Here is a 23,529-nt window from a genome sequence, read left to right on the forward strand (position 1 = left end):
GCGCTTCATTGCCCCGTATCGCACATCGCACTGGACCCGTGCCGTTATCAAAACGTTGGCCCCCAGGCTGTGCCACCGTGCTGTGGAAGAATGTTGCTGAACGGAATGGGAAAGAAGGAAGCGAATGGCAAAAAAGAGCATTGACGCTCTTTTTTTTTTCTTCTTCAAACCAAGTTCGTTAATCACTTCCGTCGCGGTTTCGCGGTACCGCTCACTCATCATGGTTTAGCGCGTTGCCAAGGGGTGGACCGCTCGCCCGACCACCACGGCAATAATGTTTGACCCAATTTGCCCAGCGTCGCACAACGTCGGAGCGCAAAGCCGGGCAGCCGTCGACAAAAAAAACCCGACAACTCCGCGGAAGAATTGATCCAGGGTGTGTGCGTGTGTGTGTGTGACGTAAACATAGCGATGAGGAAAAGACTCGAAGACGCGCGATAACGTCCTGGGCGCGTTCGGGCGGCAACGGCAAGGAGAGCGGTCCGATGCTAGCAGCTAATCAATTGCTCTTTATTGTCGACGTTGGATCGCTGGTGCACCCCTAATGTCTCATCGCGCCCGGGCCCGAATTCAATCAGGAACAGAGCGTTACGGAACGAACGAGCAACAAAAAAAAAGAAGAGCCAAGATTTTCTCAGCTATTTCCGGGCCCTGCTGCCGATGGTAGCTTTAAAAGCAAGGGAAGAAAAAAATAGCCAATAGTGTAACGAAATCTCGCCGTGCCCGGTGTGGTAGCCGTCGCATCCGCCTTGGAGGCAGTAGCATCGTACGCGCCTACGGGACGCGTAGAATTACGATGGAAGATTTACCTACGAGCAATAAAAATAAAATCATCTTGAAGGTAGACCACGGTGCCTAATTGAATTCAGCTCGACGAGCGCGAAGGGCGCCGCAATGGGAGGGAGGAAAATGTAAAAATAGTCAAAAATATGGCCAAAAGAAGAATGAGAAACGGAACGGAGGCTGCAGCGTTCGGTTGGCCTCGCGCTACCATTTGCTCGGGGCAGCTGATCGCTTGCACTAGAAGGCAGATGGAAAGTGTGAAGCCTAAGCCTGCGCTAGGAATCGATTTCAATAAAGCGGAATGCCTCCGCAGCCGGAGGACAATCGAGCAGGGTATGAACAGATCTAGAGAGGCTGCGGATCTTGGGAATGCCGCCGACAGCTCGGAATCAAAAGACATTGGTGTATTTATAACTATTTTCGGGTAGATAGTAGCGTTTAGTGTGGCGTTGGAAGCTTAGGCTGTAAATCTTAATCGGGCGGTAATGCATTGCCATCAAGACAGTTTTGGTGCCCTTCGTAGCATTTGCATCACGTACAACTTTACGATCGCGGTGCGCTAGAGCATCTTGTCTACAATTATTGGAGCTGGCCTTCGAAAACCAAACGCACACCGTAGATAGGTTTGTTTTAAATGTTCAGGACAAGGCTAAGAAATTCTACTTCAAAGTTGCATCACTTCTCGCCAGCGCACTGCCAAATACATCATCGCGTAGGTTAAATTTTAGCAACAAATAAAGCAACAACAACAAAAGGAATGAAAAAGTGACACAACTCGTTTATTTTCTGCCTCTTCTCAATCTAATCTCGCTCTAAATGTTGCGTTCGCGCGGTGGCGCCACTCGGCCACACTAATCTATCACGCCGGTGCCCCCTGAATGGTTTGGGTTTTTTTCTCTGTATGCTTGCTTGCTTGTGTGTGTGTGTGTGTGTGTGTGTGTGAGTATGTGTGTGTGTGTGCTCCCTTTCTGACGCTCCTTTCTGACCCTTTCCATCGATAGCTCGCTCGCTTATGTGGTGCGCAATTTTTTTGTTCGCCCTGCCAACCCAAAAAATGATGGGAAGCATGGGTAGGTATCGCGAAACCGCAATACACTCCGCTCGGGATGGGGGGTATTTTGGGGGCCAACTTCCGCCTGTGCCGTTTGGTTTGATAAGAGAGAGAGAGAAAAAAAAACCTTCGCTATATATTGGTCGCCAGCTTCTGGTGTGTGCGCTAGGAGCCACACCGCGATGCTCCCTGTGTACGGCTGATAAAATATGAATGGCTTGTCGTGACGCAACGGCACAGCGTTTACGCCTCACGTTCGGTACAATCGTACCTTATCCCTCCCCCTTCCCCTGTACTCAGGCCATGTCAGCTCTATCCGCGGACCGCAGAAACCGCATCCGCAGGGCACTGCGAACCCCCAAGGTCAGCAGTAGTAATGCGCGCCGATGCACTCCTTTACGGGCACGACAAGCTGGAGCAGGCGCCCGGAGCAGCGCCTGGTAAAAGCTGCGCAATTCTAGGCGCCAAGAGCCCGCGTGCACACTTGCTCCAGTGCACAATATATGTCGCAAGACCGCTGGCCTTGCTGGTTGCTGATAAATTTTCGACTACCTGCCGAAGGCCTACATGCGGAAGCCGAGCGGTGATGTAACGACGGCTAGCCATTAGCACGGACCCGCTGCTAACTTTGGCAGATTATCACGCCACTCCCAATTGATCTGTTGTATCGGGAGTTCATTTGCGTGGTTGCAGCTGTGGTTCAGCTACAATTTAGTGATGGGTTATGTTGACAAAAATCTGTACTCGACTCCGATCCGATAACTTCAGAGCCGACTCTGGGAGGTAGGTCCGCCTAGCATTATTCAGAGTCGTTCGGAGTCACCTGGAGTCGTCCGGTGTTGGAGTCGACTCCAGTTGACTCCGACCGACTACGACCGACTCAGAATTATTCTGACTCTGGACGATTCTGGCCGACTCCGGCCAACTCCAGACAACTCCAGACAACTTCAGACGACTTCGGACAACTCCAGACGACTGCGGACAACTCCAGATGACTCCGGACGACTCCGACCAAGACTACGACTCAGAAGACTACTACTCCGAACGACTCCGACTCTGGGGGGAACTAGTGATTCCCATTTTGCCAAAGTCCAGAGAGCACATCACAAGCTATAATCATCTCCAAATAATCGAACGGCCCGAACGAAGATATCGGCTACTACTTCTAGCTACTTACTACGCATTCTAGCCCAATTGCCTGATATCGAATACATCTAGCGCCACTGTGAAGGTCACTGTTCGCTTCATCTCACTGTGAGCCGCTTTGGATAAGCATCTCCCGCTGCTGCTGCTGCTACTGCTGCTGCGACATCCGTGGGAATTTCTGCGATAATGTACGCTAAACGAAGCGTTTCCGACAAACCGACCCTCCCACCCTCCGCCAACACAATCGAGCGATATTTCCGCTCTCCAGCCAAGGTTACACACGCCAGCCGACACTGGCTAAAGGGTGTGCCGAGCGAACGGACGGAGGACGGAGCCGGAGCCACTGAATGAAATTCCCCCGAAAAGTGGGTTGATTGAAGATCGTGGCCAACGCAGCCCGCGTATGTAAAGCAGCGTGTGGGGTAGCGACAGAGAGAAGGAAAGAAGAAGAAGAAGAAAAAAACAAATCATAAAGAACTCACGATTAGCGCGAACGAACTCTCGGCACAAGAGGCTGGCAGTAAAGGGTCGCGCTCGCTAGCTCTCAGCATCTAGCGCGCGGGTGACCTTGGGAAGCGTATACAGCTTCTTCTAGTGGTGGGGGCGTCAACTGCTCCAAAAAACAGCCGATGCTACTCGCATGATAATCACGATTATTTTAATAACGGTTGTGCGTACCGTTTTAGGGGCAGAGTGGCTTTGCTATAGTACCTTACTGACCGGTTTTCTGGCATCTCGCACGATTTTCAAGGTTGCGCTATTTCAATCCTGTCAATCTGGAACTTCCAGCCTCGACGCACCTTCATAATCTACAGCAAAATCCTTGGAGCATCAGCAAGTCATTCAGTGAGCTTTTAACGCGACAAGGCAAGGTTTGCGCAACACACCGAGTGTTACTGATGGAATTAAGTTGTTATCGATGATGTCCCTGGTCCCTTCAGCAGCGATGATCGTTCGTATCTAACACCCAAGATCAGTAACGAATTTCGTAGGAACTCTAGGGTAGAGAATGCAGCCGGCCTCAAGATAATCCACTGCAAGCAATTAATGAAACATTACTAAGGCTAATTTAAGTAGTAGTTTTGATCGTAAAGAACATTTCCCTCGACCGTTAGCATGCTGCGTTTTATGTGATAAATAATCGGCATGTTAGGGCATCCTCTGTCAACACGAGCAACCTGATCATCGTTAGGCTTCGGTTGGGCCGTTTGCTTGGCTCACCTGAGGGACATAATTTTCCGTCCGATACCACTCTATCTCCAGTATCTCCAACCGTAGCTGGCAGGGTGTTAGTTTTCCAGTAGTTTGATGCAGCCTAATACGCCTTTACACGCGGTAGCTAATGTGCATTGTCGGGCAATAAACACTCTTAAATTATACGTGTAATCGTCTAATCGGTTTTTGCTTCCCTCCCTTCATTTCAACGGCAGGGAACGATCCAACGACCAAACCCCGGGCCCGGCTTCCGAGGGTTCTGCCAAAGGACACTTGCACTTGCCAGCAGGGTCGCTGGCGAGCAAGTAGAAAGCACCAAGAAACAATGGCCCAGCGATACCAGAAAAAAACACCCCTACTTTTTCTGGTGCTGGGCAAAGTGATCGTACCATAAATTGTTTGCACCGAGCGATCCGATCCGATGGGGGATCGCCGGTATTATCAAGTGACTTGATTTGGGCAGGAACTAATTGCCGGGCCGGGCGCACAATAGATTTATGTTACATGGGTAGCCGTATCTCCAGTGTCGTTTGATGCCGTGCGAGGCCAGTTGATACAGTACCGACGAGAAGGAACCCGGCAGGGGGGCATCTGGCGCGCTCTATGCTGGTTGGGAAGGATGTAGCCGTTGCCGTCTGTGCCGTCATGCTCTCGCTTCTTAGTTTAGGAGGGTCGCCGCAGCGTTCTAGCCGGTTCGGTTCCGGGCCAGGGTTCACTGGATAGTACAATTGCGGGATGTACGATCTATCGCAACCGACCATATGATTCATAGGCGTGGTTCCGGTTGTCGTTAGAACGCGGCCTATCGTTCCGCATCTCTACCTATCGGCATGAAGTTACTGTCTTCAACATGTTCGGAGTATTTTTGTTTTCTTGGCAGGGGTGGTGCTTAGGCATGGCGTAGAAATTTATTACTATTTAATTTAGCGAACAGCCAATTGCCTTGTTGCTAATAGTACCGACCGCTTTCACAAGGCCCGGCCGCGCGCGGGACAGGTTCTCCAGATGCGAAAAAAAACAGGCACCAAAGGTACACAGCCATAAAGTAAGCGAACAAACGTAAAAGAGTCGTTCAGAGCGCACTGGCCAAATTAAACAGGTATAAATTTACGCATGTAGCAACGACTTGGAAATGAATTAAGCAGTCCATCCTGCTGATTATAGGAAATTAATAAAGCAACAATGATTCTCGACCGAATATTATTTCCCTCGCACCCATCTCTATCAAGCGTTCGATTAGTTCCGCTCCGGCTGCTTTTGGGCCGAAAACGGAAGAAAAGTAAAATGAAAAGCACTGAACCTGCTTAGGAAAGAGAAGGAGGAAAAAAACGAGTCCAAAGGTATAAGTAAATAAATGAATCGATAAATAAAAAGAGAATAACAACAGCACACAAAAAAAGGTAAAGGCTGCACTAGTTGTGGTTGTACAAGTGTGCCGGTAGGTGTCATACTGCGACTCGCAATCCAATGACGAGTGTCTGATGTGTTCGGTCGACAACTGTTCAAACTGTTGCCTTTTTTCCCCTCAGCTCAGTGCCTCCCAGTGCGTGGAGTTGTGTATGGTGCACACTGTTGGTGGTGTGTGGTTGTGTGTGTTTTTTGTAGGGTCTATGCGTGTGCTTCACATTTCTTGTGCCGCCAATACCTTCAACCGGCACTGCAGGGTCATTGGAGGGAAAAATATGACACATGAACGTTCATAACTTAATAGGATGGCCTCTTCCGAGGACCCACATTAAGACAGCTTCTGCCGCAACAGTAGCAAATGCGGGACTAATTAGTCCCAATGCGTGTCCGAACAGCCACGCACCGGTAGCGGGACAGAAGGGCTCGCTCGCTGTTAGGATCTTGAAACGGAAAGTCACTATCCGTGGGTCAATGTCTACGGTGAGGCACTACTGTGCCTGCTGATGTGTTGCGACAGAATCGAAAGTATCTGCGCGCCACACGGGACGGGGGATTGCTGGTTCTTTGCATGGGGAGTTTTGCTACGCTGGCACGTCTGCGTAGTGCCACCGCACCTTGGAGACATCTTGGGACTTGGGCGTCTTGGGATGCGCTCTATTAATAGTTGCCCATACAGGGCATCGTTAATCAAAACCCCAGCGTAGGTTGGGGTTTCTGTGCGGCATTTCCCCCACGAAGTCTTGCAAGGGGGACGGAGGGAGGGGGTTGTTTACCAACGGGATGACAGAAAAGACGCCAAACACCAGGTTTGACCAGTATCAATTTGATACAGTGGGGGGATGGTGCAGGTGCGCCAGCGAATCGATCTCGGGACAGGTGTGTCTGCCACATGCTGCACGCCCCAATACTGACTGATTGATTCTTTCGGCGGAGGGGTGTGAAGGTAAGCGTTACCTAGAGCATAAGAGGCTAAAATTGATTATCATCGCATGGGTGCGTTCGCAAAAAAGATTAGAACGATTTATGATCCAATTGATTTCGCTACGACGCACACACACACCCCTTTCATATGAAATTGTGGGTCTGTGAATGTTTCGTTGTCGTGTTGTTATGCTTGGGGACGCAGTAAGATCAGTAGCACGTGTCAAGCTCGTAAAATGTAGCGGTCAAATATGTCTTCATCAAATCCAACCCTTTGCTTCTTCTTGTGCAGTTGATAATTTGATCTGATCTTTGCCTTCTGCTTCTTCTCGAAGTCTGTACTTCAAACCTTCGCCACAAATGGGCTTGGCTAGCTCGATGACTTAGTTTACCCATAGTTACCCACAGTGAGTCCTGCATTTGAAGAGGGCTTGGTCAATATGAAACAAGAACCGATTACGAGCATGTTGTTAAGTGGTACGAGTTGACGACTGTATCATAACACCGGATCATCGATCTTGTATAGACTAACCTAATTTACTTCACCATGGGCTCAAATGCGCAACTTTTCTAAACTACCAAAATCGGTTCCCTCACAACCGGATCTGAATACGCGGATGCTTTCAAGCGAATTTTAGGTTCCGTCATCTTCGACGGTCGGAAAATCTTCGACCTGTGCCGAGGCGATTTCGCGAAAGAGTGAACGGAACAGCCCTAAGCTGCCAGCCTGAACGGAAAACGCTGGTCCGTCGGGCGTAACCTGCCGGCTGCCAATTTAAACTACGGCGAATCAAACTGCGTCAAGGTTCATAAATTTCCCGGTGTGCCTAAACCGGTGGCCAGCGCGATGCCACACTAATCCGGAACGGCCAGCGAACGTGCAGCGAAACGTGTGTAGCCACCGCTGCTAATTGAAACTAATACTATCTCAGCTTTTACGGCTGTTCTTCTGTGTGTTTTGCTTTATTTTATTCGCGCCCGTGGCGGCCCCTCCTCCCCGCCAGTGCTGCCGAGATCACTAATTTGGAAACCTATTCGGGCAGAGCGATGGTTTACGTTTTCCCCCATCAACGGTGCCGTTGCGCTATAATCTTTATCGGTAGATGGGGCCAAAAATTAACAAATACACATAAAAGTAATTGTTTCCGTCGTCCGTAGTACGCTAATGGTTTGTGGCCATCGTTTGAATTACTTTGAAACCGATCCGTCAAATCTAGATAATGTACTGTCGTTACCGCTGGCCAACCGGAAACCGTCCGCGGTTCTTGGCAACTCGATGCCGACTTCAGCCCGTCAGCTCCAGCGCCAATGGGAAACGGCATGGCAAAAGTTGCCTTAACTCCGTAACAAATCGAAAGAGCAGAACAAGTATATAATATCAGCAAACCACAACAACAACAACAACAAACATTGGTATAGAACGACGAGCGATCATTTGCGGGACAAAACAAGCTTCTTCAGTTTCTGCTTCATCCCGATCTCGTAACGGACCCATGGCAGCGACTCGCCTATGGTCTATGGCAATCATCTGGGCTAAAAAAAAAAGATCTTTCAAAATGTTTGTCATCCGGGAGTTTTTTGATGTCAACGTCTTATTTCTTTCGTTCGCATTTCTGGCGTCTGCTGCCGTTCCTTCGCCCTTGCGCAAACACATGGACTGAGCTAATCATGTACAGCACGTACATTTCCCAGGGGAAGCGGATTATTTCTAGCATACACTGAATCAATTTTTTACAGCCCGCTTATGCACACCCATGTTCTTTTGCACATTATGCGTTTATTTGTCGTTACAAACGGAGTTAATGCTATCGGTGCAGTCGATCGATATGCATACCAAAGAATTGAAGAAATAGATAACAGGCCTTATCATGCAACGGTTCTTTCTTAAGCTATGTTTTACGCACGCATTCGCCTGAACAGACGCCTCTTCTAGCCTAAACCAACATCGAACCCCGATAAACTACCCAAAGCCGTACCCAAAGATTCTCTGTTTCCTATTTTTCTTCTTCTTCTTCCTCTTCTTCTTCTTCTTCTTACCTCTCACTTTCTACCGAGTCTACTTTAACGAAACTGCTTTCGTCTGACGGGAGCGTGTGAGCAAAGGATCTGCATAGGAGGTCGTGGCGCTGACCACCCTTAGGAAACGCGCAGCTATGGGTTAAGGTTTATTTTTAAAATCTAATTTCTCTTCTCCGCTGTGTTCTTCTGTGCCGTTCCCATAACGCATAGCATGGCAGCGAAGCGAAGCAGGAGAGGAAGCAAATGAGTAGCAAAACGAAAAAAAAACGAAGCGTGAGCAAAGCGTTGCAGATAAGATCGAGCGATAGGGCTCGGCCTAGGCACCAGTCCAACGCTGGAGAGAGATCGATCCCGCAAACGTTGTTTAGGCTGGACGAGGAAGAACGGATCGCGTAGGTTCAGCTTGTACGGGTGCCGCCTGTACAAACCGTAATTGTTCCGATCGGTCTCGCCGAGAGCTGTAGCGAATCTTTTTCCGAATGCATTCTGTTTGGGGGGGGGGGGGGGGGGGGGGTTTGGGGTGGTTGGGACAGGTATAGTTAGCTCCGGTCTAATGTTATTGTTGTGTGGCTGTTCCTTAAGCCGATCGTTGTTTTGAAACATAAATGACGATTAGCGGCAAAACGTCTCTAATTGGGCTCGCTGCTGAAAGGTATCACCACACACAGCGAGAGGGCCCAGGATCAGCGTCGGATCCGATCGCGATCCGAGGTGCGATCGTGTTGCGCGACAATGGTAGTAAATGCAGCAGGCTCGTTTACGGTCGGTCAGCGAGCGCGTCAAGCTTGCCCCTGCTAAATGGGCACTTAACCAGCCGCTAAACAGGCGAGCGTTGCGAATTGCTGGGGCGCAGGTAGCGGAAGATGGTGGGTAATTGTAAGCGTAGCGAGGTGAATGAGGTGAAAATGAAAATAATACGTCAAATGCACAGCGGAACGGATGAAGCTAAAAGGAAGTGGAGTGATTTCGTCCTCCACTTCGTCTCCCCCGGGTGGGGCGAATCTCTGACCACACTGACCTACCGGACTGCTGCCGTCATGAGGATATTTCCATTACCTTTCAACTACTGGCGCAGTGTCGCTCACTAATGTACAATAGGTCATAGCTCGCGTAGCACGGAACACGGATTCATAAAGATAATTGCATAATTGTATCTCGTCACTCTGCACGCACTGACCTATTCCGGCCAACGGGCACGAAAAGTGAGCCCTTTCCGTTTGCTGCATGCTTCGGTTGAGCGATGACTTAGCGCCCCCCCGTACTCATTCGTAGGGAGGGCAAACACAAATAAATAAATTCACTTCATCCGATTCAACGCCCCTGCCCGCTATCGGAATGAAGAAATTAAAAACCCATGTTTTGTTAATGTGTTTTCGCAGCGCAGTTAGCGCAGCTTCGGAGGGTCCACGCGTTCGTCCGTTGCGCCGGCTGGGGCGTACCCAGTGGGCCCAATTATCCTGGTATTCTACCGGCATCCATTACCTTATGGCACCTTCCAACCTGTTGAAACGGTCATTTATAATCCGAACTTCCGGGATGGCGCCCCATCCGTCCGGATACGGAAATTAAGCACCGTGCGCATTCGGTTGGCTGGCCGGGATCGTCACCTGTTGCTGTGGACCCTTGTGTGGCGAAACGATCTATTAATGAACAATTTAGAACCATTAGAGGCCAATCGGAGGAGATTTATTGCTGGCTCGCACGGTCATGCGCTGCAGCTGTCGTCACACTGCATTGATCTAGGGCTGGGAAGGAAAAAGTGTATGGCTAGCGGAAGCACTGTTATCAATGCTAAAACATCAGGAAAACTATTCGGGATACCGTGCGCATTCGTCTATAAATCTCAATGCATTGCGTTGCGTTTGATCTATTGCTTCATTTACACTTATCCGGGCAGGCTCCTGTGGCAGGGTCGGACACAGTTGTTAGGTGTTTGCCGGCTTCAACTTCAACCTTCCTGGCCACTACAACTGCATCCTACAATTACCTCAAGCATATAGAATTAAACAAAAAAAAAAGATGATTTACTACCTTCGGATATGATAAAAGCTGTCGTTTAGCCGTTAAATATAAATGAGGCGAAAGCACTTGCCGTAACGTTGACCTGGCGATTCCCGGAGGACCGCTGTGCAAGACCTATTGTAAATCTTCCACCACTAGCCAGCAAAGGGCTTGCCTTCCAGGATTCGTCCCAGGATAAGCACTAAATCTTCGTTATGCACACAGGGCCATATGCATGTGTGTGTGTGTGTGCGATTGCAAGGAGCAGCTGTATTTGGAGCGTTATCTGTCAGCCTGCAATCACCTTTACGGGTGTGCAATGCGGCACCAAGGCATCAAGAAGAAGAGGATGAGAGGCCCTCGGGAGAAAAAGCAATCTTTGCGACCCTGATGAAGAGGTAAAAGGACCCCGAAATTGACAAAAAAAGAAAAAAAAAGGTCGCATGACAGCTGCGTGATGGATGTGTTTGCTGCGTTTCCTTTTTGCTGCTCGTTGTTGCTTGATATGTAGCCTCGCTGCTGATACCATCCTCGAATTTCAACCGGCCCCTGTGCGTACCTGTATTTGTGTGCCCCATAATTACCCGTAAATTATCCTTACACACACCCTACCTGCTGCATCGGTGCGGGGCTTTTTGGCCGATAATCTTTTGGGCGTGTGAGTGCGTGTGTGATCGTATTATTATTTCTTGCTAGCTTATCCCTGTTAGACAACAGAGCAACACGCATAAGCTGGGAGCAAATTCTGAGCAATGAAGATAGCAAATAAAAAAACGCATCTTTTTTGCAACAGCTTACGGTGTCGGCCCGCCCGGAGGCCGGACGAGTGTAATTTATCGATTACTTTACAAAGAGAACGATCCGTACCGCCCATGCTATTGCGCTCGTGTTTTTTTAAACTTCAAACTAACCTGTCTCCAATGTCGCTGCGATATATGTGACGCGGGAACCGATGTGACGCAAAACGGATGCACAGCCTAGCAGAGCGTATACCAAATGCATGCGCGCCAGGGATAGCAAATTTGCCCGCTTATGGTTAGTACGCACCGGCAAGGCGTGGCGTGGCGAATTTCGAGCACTGTGCCGGTGCGCTTTTTGTTCCGACAAAATGTTTCCATCCCAACAACGGCAACTTTGTGCAGCCGAAGCATTACGCTGCACGCATCATTACGCGGTTGCGTGCAGCAGCACCTTGGGATCGTATTTTTGGATCGCCGATGGGTGGCTAAACACGACAGTGAATGGCACGGTTGCGATGAGCCAGAACGCCACCGTCTCTAGGCCCTAAGTCGCTGCGCTGTAAGAAAATCACGAACGGCGGCTGCTTGGGCCAAAGCCACCACCAAAGAAGCTAGAGCGAACACTGAGCCGAGCTAGTTGTTTATGCGTGCCGTGCGTGCAGGATTTAACGCAACGACTATCTCGCAGATCGCGCCGCACTCACTAGCGGCCAAAACTGAGTGGTATTTTGGAAAACGTAATAAAATCCTGCTAGAATTACCTCTCCCAACAGGGATAGTGCGTTGGAGACTAAAATAAAGCCGCTCCATTTGTCTCGCCATTGTCAGTGTTCAAGCAGTAGACACTTTTGTTTTTGGTATGAGCCTGGAGCAACCCTTCGCCTGGGTAGCTCTAGCCTTTTGGAGACATTTCTTTGGTGAAAAACTATCAGCCGATGCAGTGCCGAGAAATTCTATCTACGCCTGCATATCCACCACCGCTGCCCGCTCCATTGCTGGCACTCTTTCGAGCGCGCATTAGGTGAAGTCTTTTGCCATCTTTGCCATCATGGTGCTGTGTTTGCCTTCTCCAACTGCAGCAGGGCCCCTACTGTATTTATAGCGATGGGCTCCCGCAACTGCACTATCGCGCTATTTTCGGAACGTAAAACAACCATTCCAATTCCGGTCAACCGGTGCGCGGTGCTAGTCTAAGCGTTTATTGTTGCAGACGTCTGTACAGCTGTATCTAATTTGGTTTGGCATTTCTTCGAAAGTGGGGGAATAATGCTTTCTGCCTGCATGTTCAGACCTGGCTGTAATGCTTTGATAACAGAGAGCGGGTAAGAAAAAAGGTCCATCACGACTATATTGAAGTCTTCGATGTTGAACATGCATCGGCACAAGTGTATGTATACTCCTGAAAACATCATCAAACTTCAACATATCAACACATACTTACACACCGAACACAGAACAGATTGAAAAATTACCCCCTCCACCTTGCCCCCGCAATATAATTAAGCAATAAAACGATTCGAGCATCGAGATTTAATGATACCTATAAACGTGAGCTATCCCGGCACAGAATATGTGACAGAACCAGTACCGGGGGAATGCACGCTTCCAGCCCGAAAGGGGGAAGACGACCCCGAGTGGGAAATAAACACGATCATCGAACGGACAAACCGAGCGACACAATCCTAGTGTTTGTGGCACCGGAATGCAGTTGTGTTTTGCATAACCGGGCCCACAGCTCCTATTTGCCATACTCAGCCCCAGCACGTGCAAGAGCGCAAGGGGTAGAAGAAGCGGGCCTAGGCTTAGATTACAGCAATAAGATATTTTGAGACGCAATCTCAGTGGGATTTACCAGCTCGAAGCGCGTGCAGTGTGGGGTTTCCGGAACTTGGTGTGGACTACGCGCTCTTCGTCAGAATCATTGGAGATATGTTCGATTGAGTCTTGTTCAAATTCAAACTTGTCCATTGTTACCTTAGAATCTAGTGCTTTGGAGTTCCCAAAAAATAGGAACGATGACATTTATGTGATGAACCGAATTAATGTTGCTGGCCCGAAGCAGTAACAAAGCATGACACAAAAGTAACGTCTAGTAGCAAAAACGTAAACTGATGCTGACTGACCCAACCTGTCGCACCGAATGCGATGCGAATGAATGGAGAAGTGTCATTTCCGCGAAGTAATACTCTGTAACTAAAACAACAACAAAACATCAACCATTCCGTTGCAGCAGATTCAACAACTATAGCACCGAGTACGTTCAAAATTAAATGCCTATTCCACGGATTCTTACACACGCTGGGACATCACTTTTCAAATGAGAACACACGAGCTTGAGGGAAGCCTTCTGCTTGCTAACCTTCGGCACATTCCACATTCTGCCTGAACTGCTGATGCGGCAGCCCGTTCGCCCAGGAACTGGACCTCGAATTCCACGCTACTGCCCGAGATGGATTCGGAGGTGCAAATCAAATTTCACCAATCAAGCACCAAAAACAACAACAACAACAAAAAAAACCCCAACGGTTATGGTTTGTTTTTCACGCTCTGTCCGTGGACAGAGGGGACCTGGCCTATGTACACCAGTGCGGGTATTTATCTATAGTGCAAACCCAAAAAAAAAACACGAAAAACATAAAGCGTACAGAGCAGAAGTTGCAACAGTAGCAGTAAGAGTGGAACGCGTCCCGCCAATATCTGCGAAACGGTGCAGTTAAGATGCATCGAGCTTTCGAGCATGCAAGGTGCATTATTACATTTGCTGCAGTTCGGGAAACTTGCAGTGAGCCGATGGGTGTGCAGAGGGTGCAGAGAGTGGGTTCGCGTAAGCATAATAATGCATGTGCACGCTGTCGGTGCTGAACCGATCGCGAGGTGCTGCTGCTTCGGACACGTGAGAAAAAAAAAAAGAACGGTCGACTCAACTTGTGCCGCTGGTCACACAAAACCCAAGGGCAAGCGTTGGCATGAACTTGAGACTTGCGCCATAAAAGTTTGAACGATGGCACTGGAACAGGGTGTAGCTAAGGAGGGAAGAATAAGTATATTGACCCTTTAGTTATTATATTACATTCTATAGTTTGAAGCAACAACTTCAATCTTTAGCAGATTAGTCCAACTCCGGGTCTACAGCGCAAATTTCGCGTTTGCGGAAATCCCATGCAAAACTTCTCGTTAAACAAAAAATAACAACAATCAGATACAACTTTTGAAGAGGCGTTTTTGCATATTAAAGTCGGTTGAGAAAGGCCAGTTTGGGCATCTGTTGTATTCTGCGTGCTGAACAAAGCATACAGACGAGTGCTTAAATGATCAAGACATTATGATTTCCGATTTTCTGGATTTTATGGAACATAGATTTTAACTCATTGCTGGTACTTGATTAAAACAACAAGAATGATTAATAACACTTCAGATTGCTTGTGGTTCAGGTTGCTGAGAAAACCAATAAATTGAGTAAAAAGTGAGAAAAGTAACAGAAAAATTAACCGGTCTAGTGACATTAGCGGAAGAATTTGGTGGAGTTAAAACCTAGGTTACCGAGGGTGATAGTATTTTCTTCCGTTTAATAAGCATATAGAAATGTTTCCAAAGACAGTCGCAGCTCGTTTAGTGCTGTTGATTTATTTATTGGTGCATAAGTTCTTACTTGTTTCGTTTTGTTAATTTGATAGTGAACTTGCTTTGTTAAAAACCAGTAACTGGCATGTTTCTTTTCTTCAGAATCTGAAGTAATAAAAAGAGATTTGACAAGGAACGTTTACTCTTCTGCGGTAAAACCGGGTTTTTTCTTGTAATTTTTAATATAGAATGTCGCATCCCCTCTTAGTGAGACATTGTAAATGTAACTATAAAGAGTTTTACTTTTGTTTTCAAAATACTTTTGTACTTTGCAGAATAGTTCATAAACTCTTTTTTTATTTTTTTATTCAATGTCATGTAAGAAGGAGAGTATTGTATAATATATTGTAATTGTTAAAAAATGGATTTACACTACTAGTCTAGGAGGTAACCCAAGTAACATATATGAACAATACAAAAAAAGGTGTATGATATGTTTTACACAAGAAATAAAAAAACCCCTTTGCTAACAAAAAAATGGAACCCATTGTATGGCTTTCTGTGAACCTACCGATCGGCTCATAGTTCACGCTCGATCCCGTTCTAGTGCGATTTTGATAAATGGTTTTATTTCACTCAATTATGGCATTTCACACACTGCGGCACCGACACGAGTGCGCGACGTAAAAGTAGGTTAATTTCAACCGCCAAAGTGAAGCGAGAAGCTGAAGGGAAGGGCCCGCGTGTGACAGCAGCGAGACGCATAACGACGCACAACGAAGGCATACGGCGGCGGCAGTGGCGGTGGCGGCGGCGGCTGCACTTGCGTTTCGCTGGCAGGTGTTTCGGTAGGTTGCTGCCGCTCCGTTCCTTATCTCACGCAGTTGGGTCATGCAGGAAGGCCACAGTGTGCACGCACAGATGCTCCAAAAGGCGACCCATAACTCTTTGCTCTTGCAAATAGCATCTCCTTCGGCAGGGACGTACCACCAGCAATGCTTTGCATCAGGCTCGGGCTGGGCAGCTTGCATGTTGCGGTACGTGTATTGCAGGACGTTGCGTGTGTTTGTGAGTGCATCCACAACGGAAGGAAGTAACTGCACACACGCACGCCTTTCCTTCACCTTCATCAATCGTGCGGGGATGATGTGGCGTTGTGCATGACCTGCTCGGCGGCGGATGTACCGCTCATCATGCAATTTCACTCCCTTGACCGATGCCGATTATGCCGTTCCATTTCTCACCGGCACACAGGCCCGACCGCCCAACCGGCGGGCAGGAGGTGTATGCTGAAGTGTTCAGCTTTATATTTGATAATAATTGCATTTAATAGAATTATAAATGCGCACAGGAATAGGAAACAGGTACAGGGTACACGGCCGAAAGAGATAAACTGCATGGGCAGCCAACTAACACAACAACGGAAAGAAGAGAAGGACAGACGTGCCTTTTATTTATATGTAAAAAAAATGAATAACGTTTTCATTTACCTCTGCCTGCCTCATGTCATCATTACATGCCCTAATGCGCGCAGATAAAAAGTAATGGTAGTAATGATAGCATGAACCGAGGATCAAATTGAAGCAACAACTCAAATGTACCGTGCATTGATGCACTGAGCTTGGCGAAAAAAAATAGAAAAAGAGCTTACAAATCTTTACAATGCACAAAGTATCTACAGGCGACCCTCGACACACGACCAACTCGAGTTACGACCATTCGCTGATATGACGATTTTGATGTTGACGGTTACAGTTATCATGCTGGTCTCATTGAAACATGTTTATCGTGCTTCATTTCTAATAAATTTTAAATTCGTTTTAAGTGTATTCTGTTTTATTACTTTTTCGCTTGTTCTTAGGTCGAATTTTATTGACGAATTGATTTTTTTGCAAACTGTTATGTTCTAAAACAGTGATGTCAAACTCGTTTTGGGTCGTGGGCCGGATTAGGGTTAAACATTTCTTCCCGCGGGACGCAATTGAGTTCTGTTGGGTGGAGGTGAGTTCGGTGATGAATAAAACTCTACCTTTTTATACTAAAATAATTCACTAACATATTTTAAGTTTTTTGTCCATGTTTTGCTTTCTCCATCACCCACTACACTTTATAGTGCTTTCGATCGGCGAAAATCATTAAGAAACAGATTCTTTGACCTAGCATCGTATTTACATTTTTTTCGTAGTCTCCCATAAAACTATTTTTGACAAATACTCCACCATCTTTAATTGTCTAGAAATAAGGTATATGGAAGTACAATTACATTACGTAAAGCAGTTTACATTTACTCTTACTTAACTTTAGTGGCGGTTGCCCTAACTCCAATTTTTTATCGTTCTTCTGCAATGCTCCAGCTATATGCTAACTTTGAGGCTACCTGGACAATTCTTTAAACCTCGTATATCGCCTCAACATATCGAACGAAGAACAAATGCTACATTTTGACAACGCTATCGACTAATAACTAATAACTCATGATTTGAGCAGTACATCGGCAAATACTCGCTAGCGATTTCCAAGCCATTTCCCTTAAGAAAACGAAACTACCAACCTCCAGTCGGCCTCGTACAATTCACGCCCGTTTGAAGTGCTTGGTTTTTCAAGATTTTTAAAGATATCGGCCTGAATTTGAAGGTGAAGGTGAAGAAAGTGGTATTCCGATAAATTGTTTCCGAATTTTCTAGAAAGCCTCAAAGTCAGAAAAAAGGCTCAAAGGGTTAAAATACGGAAAAAAATGAGTCCCACTTTGGGGAGCCGCCAACTACCAAGAACTAAAACACATGTCACATGCCATCTTCGCGGACACCATCCCGAAAACAGACGCTATGAGTTACTTACTTAACATTTCGTTTATCGAACTATTGAAACTAAATGTTGAAATCATCTTCCTCAGTGGATAAAAATTAGTACATCAATTTTTCCTGTTTCGTAAGCTAAAATCTACTTCAGTTTCATTCAAATAACTGCCAAAGTTCTGCGCGGGCCGTATGTTTGACATCTCTGTTTTAAATTATTTAAAAAAAGCAGTGCCCAATATGGGCTATTCTTTTTTTTTTGTTGATAAAAAAATTATGTTTTTAACATTCGGAGCATTCAACAAGAAGGATGATTGCTAAAAATATGCTTTAACGCATTTTTTTTAAAGACCAAAACCTCGTTTTATTCGTCTTCCTAGGATATTAAAAAAAAATCCACAGCACAATGCGTAGCGTCGTGCGCATTAAACGATATTTTATTTCCGGCAATATTAACGATATTGCGATATTAAATACGACATACAACTATTTAAATTTGCACTTTAAACCTTTTTATATGTTCCAAATACAGTCGTATGTCTTTCTTCCTGTATTGTGCTCAAATATTAAAACTGTCTAAAATGATATTTACTTAGTTTCTTCTTCTTCTTTTTGGCTCAACAACCGTTGTCGGTCAAGGCCTGCCTGTACCACACTTGTGGGCTTGGCTTTCAGTGACTTACAGATTACCCCCCATAGCAGGATAGTCAGTCCTACGTATGGCGGCACGGTCTAATTGGGGCTTGAACCCATGACGGGCCGTATGACGACTTAATAACATAGTCGTACGAGTTGACGGCTGTACCACAAGACCGGCTTTTTACTTAGTTTACATAGTTCTTATTTTCTTCTCACATTACATTTTCATTTCCTCTGCCGATACTTCCTTTGGACGTTGACCAAAGCGTCTACCGATTGTCGCCTGTGTTTCCAAACATCTACACTTGAGCAGCCTAGTTGTCTAAAGGAAGACGTGCCGCAAGTAATACGATTTCCATTACCTTGCCATTTTCAAAGGTTACGTGGTACAAATAAGCTAAGTAATGGGCAAGACTACAGGCACGGTGTATATCTGAGACTGAATCCGCAAAACAGTAAGAGTTGAATATATGCTCAAGGAAATAACGACAAAACATCTACCTGCCATAAAGGGTCAGGCCACAAAAATGTAAAAAAAAAACTTGGGGAGCATCGCTTCAACTGACGGAAACAACCTGGAGTCCAAGGAGTTGGAACAGATCTTGGAACAATCCTTGGACGCGAGCCTTATACCATCCGAGCAGAGGATGCAAACACTGCTACGGGCAAGCATTAGTGGGATATTGGAGCCGAGCTGATACGCCGGACATCCTGCTCAGTCGCACAATTTGCTCTGTGCGAGAATCTATATAGAGCAGTGGTCGGCAATGTACGGCTCTTTGCTACCTAGATGGCGGCAGATTATCGCTTGTAAAATAAAAAAAAAATGTTACTAGATTTATTTGACTCTTCGCGAAGTTTGCCGACCACTGGAGTGGCGTTAGTGCCTGGCGTATATTCGTTGCAATCGGAAATAATATTTACAGCGGCCTTCGCATGTCAATCTGAATTTCTTACGTCGTCATTTGTGAGTAAAAAAGGATAGGATTTTTAAAAGCTTTCAACAAACTACAGTGAAACCAATAAAAAACATTACTAAATGAACAAGAGCCTTCCATTGTCGTGTGGACACAAATTTACGTAATTAAGGGAGGTGAAGAATGCATGTAATTTCCCACGTTTTTTTTTTACTATCCCAAGGTAAAATAATGTATAAAAATCATACATATATAATTACAAAATTTGTAAATAACTCCCCACTGCTGTTCAAACATTGCTGAGTATTATTTCGAAGCTAATTCCATTTTCGCCACTCTGTGGAGTTGATTTGATTGATCGCTTTCAAACAGCGGTGACACTTCCTAAAGCCTGGTGGCATTCGCATTCCACTACCCGAAAGGGGGCGATAATGGTGCGGTATGATTTATCGGAAGCAAATCTGATCGCTCCATCTTCCGTGGCACCGGCCAGCAGATGCGTAATTTATTGGTAAACGCTGAGGTGTGGACGTGCCCGCGACCATCGTGGGTTATTTATCGTACGGCGGGAACTTCCCAGCGGGAGTCCCATCCCGTACAGTACTCACCACTCGCGATGTCGTAATCGTAGTCGGCACAGCAGGCGTTGCCGGACGCACCCGCAAGGAGGAAGGCGCGATAAAACGGTAAAGCGGGCGCCTGATACAACCAATTCGAATGCATCAACCACTGCGGGAGCACGGGGGCTGGGATGGGGTCGAGCAGGCAACAGTAAAAAAAAGCGAACAAAAACCGTCACGGCTCTCAGCAAATCGATCCTAACGGCCTGACGCCAGTGCCGTTCCCGATCGCACCTACAAGCCCGTGCAGCCGAGGGTCCACTCGCATCGTCCAGGGACACCAACATCCTGCTTTATGATAGCCACTTTCGTGAGTGCTGGCGTTATCAGTGGTTGGATTCTGATTACGTAAGTGAACGGTTGCTGCTGCTGTTGCTGCTGCCGGGCCCAAGTCGCCCAAGTTTGTTGCAGTGACCCCCCGTAACCTGCACGCCCTTACTTGATACCTTGCCGTGGCATTCCCGGCATCGCTGATTGTGAGTTTTTTTCAATGAAATTTTGCACAAAACGCAAAGCGATGACGCGAAACGTACGCAAACGCCCCGGGGACATGTGGCTTATCACACGAGCCGGCTGCCGATTTCTTGGCCTTCACAGCCGTTTGATCACTCACACTTCATCACACACACACATAGAGGCACATACATAGATAGATGAATGTAAACATTCGCGCCCGTTCCCGTCGCTCCCAGTTTCCAAGCCGTTGGAATTGGGCGTTGACAGATTAAACATGACTGACGCTTTCCAAACCCAGGAAGCGCACCGTAAATGGGAATTAAGACGTGGAAGTGCGAGGTACGGAAGCGTTGGCAGATAGGTGCCGAAGATGAAGTATTGCATAAGCCAATTTGGACGTTCCTGGCGGTACTCGTGGTGGCTGCGAGTTCCATGATCGCAGCGATTGCGGACGTTGAAGGTTTACAATTACACCGCTACCGATTGGGCTAAATATAGATTACTCCTTGGGTGGAGGTGAATAGGACGTTTGGAAGTTGTAGATAACCTAACAGATATGAAATATGAATCAACTAAATTCGTTCACAGTCTTCTTCCTGATTTCATTTGGCGTCTTTTGAGGTCTGAGAAGCGATACCCGACGCGCAATATAGAAACGAGGCGCCAGGGGCTTCAAGGATTTGCTACCCCAGCTGTGATGGATACTCGAGATTGAAGGTAGATCGCTGATACTGTTTGGAACCGTCCCCTGGTCGATTGGAGCTTCATGATTAGTAGAATCAGTAGCGATATTTGAAAAATGAGCAAACTTACTAAGCAAAATGATCAAAGCCTACCAAAATTGTAACTGAATCGGGTCAATGAGATTAGTGAACTCCAACCTGTGGTCCGTGGCGTTAACAAAAGTGGTCCACGAAAGAATTGATTTTTTTTAAAGAAAAGCTTATTACATTATACATCGTGAAGTTTTCATTGCCCGCAATCAAGATTAAATTTTTAACAGGCATATCTAGAATAAGATTTCCACATATTTTTGATCAAAAACTTTGAAATAGGTCCACAAAAAATGCCCTCAATATATGTGGGTTGCGGCAAATGTATTTTCAAAGCCAAGTGGTCCGTGATCCCAAAAAGGTTGGAGAGCATCAAATTAGATGACTCAAACGTTGGAGAGCAAGTGTCTAGAATGCTGATTTCCTAGTAACGTTTAAAAGGCATTAAAAAAAAGACTTCATTCGGCTGTGGTCCGTGAAAGTAGAAAGTAGAAAGAAAACCAAGAGAGATAAATTCTTGTGACTTCTACAACCTTGCGAACTACCATTTCGTCAGTTATCCGGAATTTTCGCCATAACGGACAAAAACTTGCGTGTTGGCATGTTTTTAAGATCTACCATGGATTGTTTTGAATATCTTCTTCAGTTTTCGCAACAGCATTTTTAGAGTAGAGCTTTTGCATCATGTTGGTCCAGGAAATGTCGATGGAACGCAACTGGGAGATGTTGGACCGGTTCGCGGACCAGGGTGTCATATCGAAATTCCGCCCAAATTGATTCGCCTAAAATGATCGCATTGAGTGTTGGCGTCATTGCTTGCCGCTGCGAAGCCAGTGGACGCGATTTCTGTTTCCTGCTATTTGTTCTTGTTCCCTAGGTAATTTCATTTCATTTCATTTCATTTGTTAAATTCAATATCCGCCATCAAGGCTAAATAACGCAGACTTAAAACTAATTAATAACTAACAAACAAACAATATAATTATTGAAACACTAAACCGAACTAAACTAAGCCTGACCTAGACAAAAATAAAAGAAAAGAAACACATCTACAGCACAGAGACAATCATACTAAGCAGAAGAATTGAAGAAATTAGAAGAAAGAAAAGGGTTACGGAAAGACTTAAGAGAGCAGCCGAAATCAAAGTAGTAAAAGTAATCAATAGTAAAAGTGTTTAAACAACCTGAAACAGGATAGAAGAGGGTAATTGTAAGTAATATTTCACTGTTGCATCGATCTCCCGGTCAGGCAACCTTCATTGCCTTCATTTTCAGCATCATTTGGAGCTTCTTGTCGCTCAGGGTCATCGGCAATTCGGAACAGGGCTTTCTTTCAATGCCCTGATTGTTGTTGAAATAGTGCCAAGATGTTGAAGATGCCGGAACAGGCTTATACGACATCCACAAACGCTTCTGAATGAAGTTGCTTCACTTTTTTGGCCATCACGGTTAGAGTTCGACTCATAGAGATGTTAAATTGTGTCTGCTGACTCATGGGATACTATTATTGAAAGTGCGTATAGGTTAGGAAAAACCCACGAAAAATCGACAATTGGTGTTCATGTTTTGTTAAATACCAACGTTGTGATGCGTGCTGGACAACTATATTTGTTCCTCGTTTAATATCTTTAACGGAATGAATTTGCATGACGTGACTCAAAAACCCGTTTCACTCAACGTTTCTCTTTTTCATAATAAAATGTATCAAAAATGTAAATGTAGTTGCACTTAATCTGACATTACGCTTGCTAAAAAGGGAACATTTTGTCATATATCAATAAGATGGGCTCATCGTGCGAAAAAGCATCCACAGAGGTACTTGTTATGACCGGCGCCACTTTTCAATACAGTGGTTCGATTGAAAGCATAATAGAATCGTCACCGTTCCCATAATTGGCGTCAAACTTCCCAAGAACTACATCGGAGTGGCCTGATATCTTATCGCGGCTGCCGGGAGGGATTGTGTGCAGATGCAGATGAAACCGGCTCAGGCGTTGAGCAGTTTCTCACCGGATCGTATGCGCGGACCGAGCATAGCACTTATCGTGCGCCCTCGACGTGCGTACCTTCTTCTCTGCCGGCTCTTTTATCGGGCTGTGCTGATCGGTCCCGAACTGCCACCAACCAGCGCACTGGGGCGGCCCGTTTCAACAGGACGCGTAATGCTTGGTCAATAAAGCTAATCTACCCCGGTCAACGTGACAGCAGTAGGGTAGCATAAGACGAGGGGTTACGGGGCGGCTAGTTTTATGAGACTAGTTTATTATTAGAAACAAGGAAGAAGGGGGGGGGGGGGGGTGCACATAACGGCGAGCAAAGGTGGGGAGGCTTCAGGTGACTTCAACTTTAAAAACATTCCAAACACCACTGCGACGCCGCGGTACACGGCCGCGTGTGCACGATATGGACGATCGATGCCTATGATTTATTGGGTCCGGGGGCCGCACGGAACTTTTATCGCTCGCGTAAACTATTCTGTCCAGCA

At 46.4% G+C, this 23,529-nt stretch overlaps 1 long non-coding RNA gene across 1 annotated transcript; it reads right to left on the reverse strand.

Annotated features, from left to right (window-relative positions):
* Nucleotides 1-1,541: 1,541 nt before the first annotated feature.
* Nucleotides 1,542-22,046, reverse strand: LOC133392109 (uncharacterized). The gene is made up of 2 exons (XR_009765456.1): nt 19,804-22,046; nt 1,542-3,323 (listed from the first exon to the last, which is right to left on the reverse strand). It is a non-coding gene; the product is annotated as an uncharacterized LOC133392109 (long non-coding RNA).
* Nucleotides 22,047-23,529: the final 1,483 nt, after the last annotated feature.

The sequence above is a fragment of the Anopheles gambiae genome, chromosome X (genome assembly GCF_943734735.2).
Source record: "Anopheles gambiae chromosome X, idAnoGambNW_F1_1, whole genome shotgun sequence".
In the NCBI taxonomy this organism is placed as follows: Eukaryota; Metazoa; Arthropoda; class Insecta; order Diptera; family Culicidae; genus Anopheles; species Anopheles gambiae.